Source organism: Schistocerca gregaria, chromosome 4 (assembly GCF_023897955.1).
Source record: "Schistocerca gregaria isolate iqSchGreg1 chromosome 4, iqSchGreg1.2, whole genome shotgun sequence".
Lineage (NCBI taxonomy): Eukaryota > Metazoa > Arthropoda > Insecta > Orthoptera > Acrididae > Schistocerca > Schistocerca gregaria.
Genome location: NC_064923.1, coordinates 580,070,316 through 580,075,595, shown reverse-complemented (window position 1 = coordinate 580,075,595; position 5,280 = coordinate 580,070,316).

Below are 5,280 nucleotides of genomic sequence, written 5' to 3'. Positions count from 1 at the left end.
TACTGTAACTGGACTACAGTATTTGGAGATGTTAGAGAATTGGCTTTTCCCTCAGCTCGAACAAGAAGGACAACAATTCGTATTTCAGCAGGATGGAGCGCCACCACATTGGCACTTATCTGTCCGTAACTACCTGAACGTCAACTACCCGAGGCGATGGATCGGCCGCCAGGCAGCCCGTGACAGAGCACTTCATCACTGATCTCCAAGAAGCCCTGATCTTACCCCCTGCGATTTTTTTATGGGGGTATGTTAAGGATATGGTGTTTCGGCCACCTCTCCCAGCCACCATTGATGATTTGAAACGAGAAATAACAGCAGCTATCCAAACTGTTACGCCTGATATGCTACAGAGAGTGTGGAACGAGTTGGAGTATCGGGTTGATATTGCTCGAGTGTCTGGAGGGGGCCACATTGAACATCTAAGAACTTGTTTTTGAGTGAAAAAAAAACATTTCTAAATACTCTTTGTAATGATGTATAACAGAAGGTTATATTATGTTTCTTTCAATAAATACACATTCTTAAAGTTGTGGTATTCTTTTTGAATCACCCTGTATAGTATCAGCGTGGTTTCTTCTGTATATGGCACCGAGTATATCATGTATGAAGATTGAGAGTTGAGTTTGGCATGGTATGTATTTCGAGACTTCATACTATGGCAGCGAAGGTAATGTAGTTTACCGTTCACGTTTGGGCTTAAAATATGTGCTACGACTCGGAGAAGAGTGAGTCTTTCCAGAAGTTGGCGTCTCGGTTTTACTTTTAGCTGTATTGAGTTTAGGTGCTATAGTGTGTTCAAAGGTCATTCTGAGAGATTTCCTGGATCTGCCTTTGACACTAGAACTAATACTTTGCGCATCATAATCCACCTGACAAGTACTGCTGGATGGAGTCCTCCTGTAGTGTTTTCCATGCAGTGCAGCCTACGGCTGTATTACACATCCTTGTTGCTCCAGCATCTTTTCGAATGTCATCTTCCCTCGGTCCTTTAGGTTGACTCCTTGGCTCTCTTCTTATCCCCTGGCATACCGCAGCGACTTTAGTCGCCCATCGATCAGCCATTTTACATGTCACGCCCTTTATCACTTCAACATGACTAAAGTCGTAATTAAGCATCGCAGCATAGTCTGTTTCCCTGTTCATTGGTTTGTTTTCCTGTCTAGTCCCAAGCACTTTACACCGCACATCTGTCCATTGGACACAAGGAGTTTTTAATGGGCTGGCACTGGTAGTATACTTATATGTAGAAACTCTCCATTTCAGACCCTGGAAAATCAATTTCGAAAATTCAATTTAGTTTTTCATCTACATCTACACTTACAAGTCTACGCTGTAATTCACACTTAAGTGCCAGGCGGAGAGTCCATGTAACAACCTAATTCTCTACCGCTCCGCTATTGAAAAGTGCGCAGGGAGTCCTTCCGTATGAGCTCTAATTTCTGCATTTCATTACGATGATCAATTCTTCCTTCGCAAGTGAGCGACTGGGCGTCATAAAAATATTTTCGCATTCGGATCAGAAAGTTGTAGACTGAGGTTTCATGAAACCTTCTCCTCGCATCGAAAATGGCCTTTGTTTTATCGGTTGCCACCCCACCTTGAGTATCTGACCCGTGATACCCTTTCTCCTATTTTGCGATAGTGCCTATCAAGCTGTCTTTCACTGAACTTTTAAGATGTCCAACGTCAGTGCTATCAGGTATGAATCCCACATCGCACTGCAATATTCTAGTCAGGATGGGAAAGCGTAGTACAGGCAATCTCTTTAGTTGGATTTGTTGCATCATCTGGCAATAAAAGGTAGTCTTTGATTCGCCTTACCCACAACATTATCTACAAGATTGTTCCAATTTGAAGTTCTTGGTAACTCTAATCCCTAGGCATGTTTTTGAACTGAAAGCCTTTAGCCTGAGTAATCGAAATTTAAAGGTCTCCGTTTAGTACTCACGTGGAAGACCTCAAACTTTTCATTACTTTTTGTCAGTTGCTACTCTTCGTACCATGGAGACAGTTGTCTAAATCATTTTACATTTGGCTTTGATGTTGTGATAAATTTACTAGACGGAACATGTGCTAATAATCTAAGAGGGTTGCTCATATTATCGCCTAAAACGTTTATACAATTTAGGAACAGCTGAGAGCTTGTTAACACTTCTTAAGGGAACGCAACATATACTTACGTTTTATGTTATTATTCTTCGCCTATTTCTTCGAATTGTGACCATTTTGATAGGAAATCACGAGTGCAGATGCACAACAGCAACGTTACTCCAGTGGCTCGCAATCTGATTAGAAGGGGCTTGTGAGAAAAACCAAGTCAAAACCTTGCTCTAAGTCTACAAATATGGAACATAGGTAAGGTTTCCTGTCGGTAGAACTGTGGCATAATAATCTCTTCAGCTGCACTAAATTTTCGAAGCTATTGCTCGACACAGACAGTAAAAGACCTAAGTCACAACCATAATATGTAACAAGCCAAGAGTGGGAACACTGCAAAAGCAGGGCAACTAACGTTAGTTACTGCCACATTGCCAGCAGAGCTATAGCAAAGTACACAAACGGTGTAGTATGACAGCAATCAGAAAGACACTATGCAACTGTACAATATTGCGTAATAACATGCAGCATCCAAGCTCCACCGCTCTACAGCGCTCTAGTGCTAATGAGAAAAGCAGAGGCAGGGTAAACCGTTCGTAATTAAGACACCACCATGAGAACAGGACAGCTGGCAACTCTGGTTCAACGAGGTAAAATAGCCGGCTATCCTGCTCAAGCCCAGCGAGACAGACAGGTCGCGGCGCCTACGAAGGTAGGCCGGAACTCGCTCGCTAGGTTGGCTCAGCACACAAAATGTGTTTTTAAAACCTGTTATCTCGCAGCTGGGTGTGCACGTAGTAAAGATAATTGCACCTTCTACTGGAATCACCTGTTTTGAAGTCTTACTAATGAACAGCACTAAAACAAAATTCAATTTAAGATCAGTACTCTAAAGGTGGCAGGGGTAAAATACAGGGAGCGAAAGGCTATTTACAACTTGTACAGAAACCAGATGCAGTTATAAGAGTCGAGGGGCACGAAAGGAAGCAGTGGTTGGGAAGGGAGTGAGACAGGGTTGTAGTCTCTCCACGATGTTATTCAATCTGTATTTTGAGCAAGCAGTGAAGGAAACAAAAGAAATATTCGGTGCAGGTATTAAAATCCAGGGAGAAGAAATAAAAACTTTGACGTTCGCCGATGACATTGTAATTCTGTCAGAGACAGCAAAGGAATTGGAATAGCAGTTGAACGGAATGGACAGTGTCTTGAAAGGAGGATATAAGATGAACATCAACAAAAGCAAAACGACGATAATGGAATGAAGTCGAATTACGTCGGGTGATGCTGAGGGAATTAGATTAGGAAATGAGACACTTAAAATAGTAAAGGAGTTTTGCTATTTGGGGAGCAAAATAACTGATGATGGGTGAAGTAGAGAGGATATAAAATGTAGACTGGCAATGGCAAGGAAAGCGTTTCTGAAGAAGAGAAATTTGTTAACATCGAGTATAGATTTAAGTGTCATGAAGTCGTTTCCGAAAGTATTTGTATGGAGTGTAGCCATGTATGGAAGTGCAACATGGGCGATAAATAGTTTGGACAAGAAGAGAATAGAAGCTTTCGAAATGTGGTGCTACAGAAGAATGCTGAAGGTTAGATGGGTAGATCACATAACTAAGGAGGAGGTATTGAATAGAATTGGGGAGAAGAGGAGTTTGTGGCACAACTTGACAAGAAGAAGGGACCGGTTGGTAGGACATGTTCTGAGGCATCAAGGGATCAAAAATTTAGCATTGGAGGGCAGCGTGGAGGGTAAAAATCGTAGAGGGAGACCAAGACATGAATACACTTAGCAGATTCAGAAGGATGTAGGTTGCAGTAAGTACTGGGAGATGAAGAAGCCTGCACAGGTTAGATTAGCATGGAGAGATGTATCAAACCAGTCTCAGGACTGAAGACCACAACAACTCGAAATAAATGGGAAAACGGCTTGTTTATAGCATTTGGTGACTTCTACTTTACAATCCTCATTTACTACAAGAAGTGGTGCCTTATGCAACTGATAATCATTCTGGCATGATTTTAATTTTATTTTACCCCAGTACAGCCGTAACAAATTGTAATGTACCTATGGACTTGCAATAATTGTTGGGATCATAACATAATAGCAGATTCCAATATAAGACGCAGTTCTCGTTTGTACTTACACACCTACTTACTGAAATGACGTAGTGTCTGCCTTAAAATGTTCCTGTTTCATACATATCGTCCTCAGTGTCTGGTCATTCCGTCTGCGTCACCGATCCCGACCGAATTACAGCGTCCTAGTTACAGGTTATCACTTCTGGCTATCCGTGATGTGCAGCTTGCTGCCTGTTTGAAAATTTCCACTACGAGACTGCAGCTTGCCGACTGTGGTGGGAACTCATCAGTCCGTGACGTCACTACCAACAGCTAACAGCTACGATTGACAGAAAATACGGACCTACTGGGCCTTCCTCTGGAGAAGGGCTAAGCAGACTGACTGCAAACTGCCAGCTCATCTTCTGTTTGCTGGGTGGGCACATGACTGTTATCTCCCAGACCGTACGTGTACCACATTCCTGGCTGTACGCTGTGAGTGGTGAGGGACACCTAGGTTTCCGACTTTACGACAATCACCATCTGGGAGATGCTATGGTTACCAGGCCTAAGCATTCTTACGCCACCAACAGCACTGAGGCCCATCGTATCCACAGAGGCTCGGCTACAGGAGCCCGCGTCAGCTCGCTGTCAGCCACCGTGACTGGCCTGACACAAAGGAGGTGACATGGCGGAATACTGTGTCTAGCGTTCCTGGCCAACGTTTCAGCGAGGTGTTTTCTGCACGCCAGAGAAGACAATTTTAATTTTAGCGTTAATAAAATGTTATTAGAGAAATCACTGTCTCAGTGGCAACTTCGGGCTTAAACCTGAAACGATCACCAGCCCTCGGAGCTGAGCATCCGACGTTTGTAACGTCACCCCTTCGCCTACCCAACCTCGACGCCTACTGACCTCCTCACCAGAGTAGTAAATGTTAGAAAATTCGTTACTTCGTGTGAATAAAGAGCTAGTTGTGTTGCATACGAGCGATATTTTCTGAATCTGTGCTATATGTTAGTAGGTCGCTCTCATCGACGTAATTGATAATGTCCAAATAGAGTATATTTGCCAGTACAGTATACTCTCAGTGGTATGGGTGTGCAGCTTAGCGGGCTG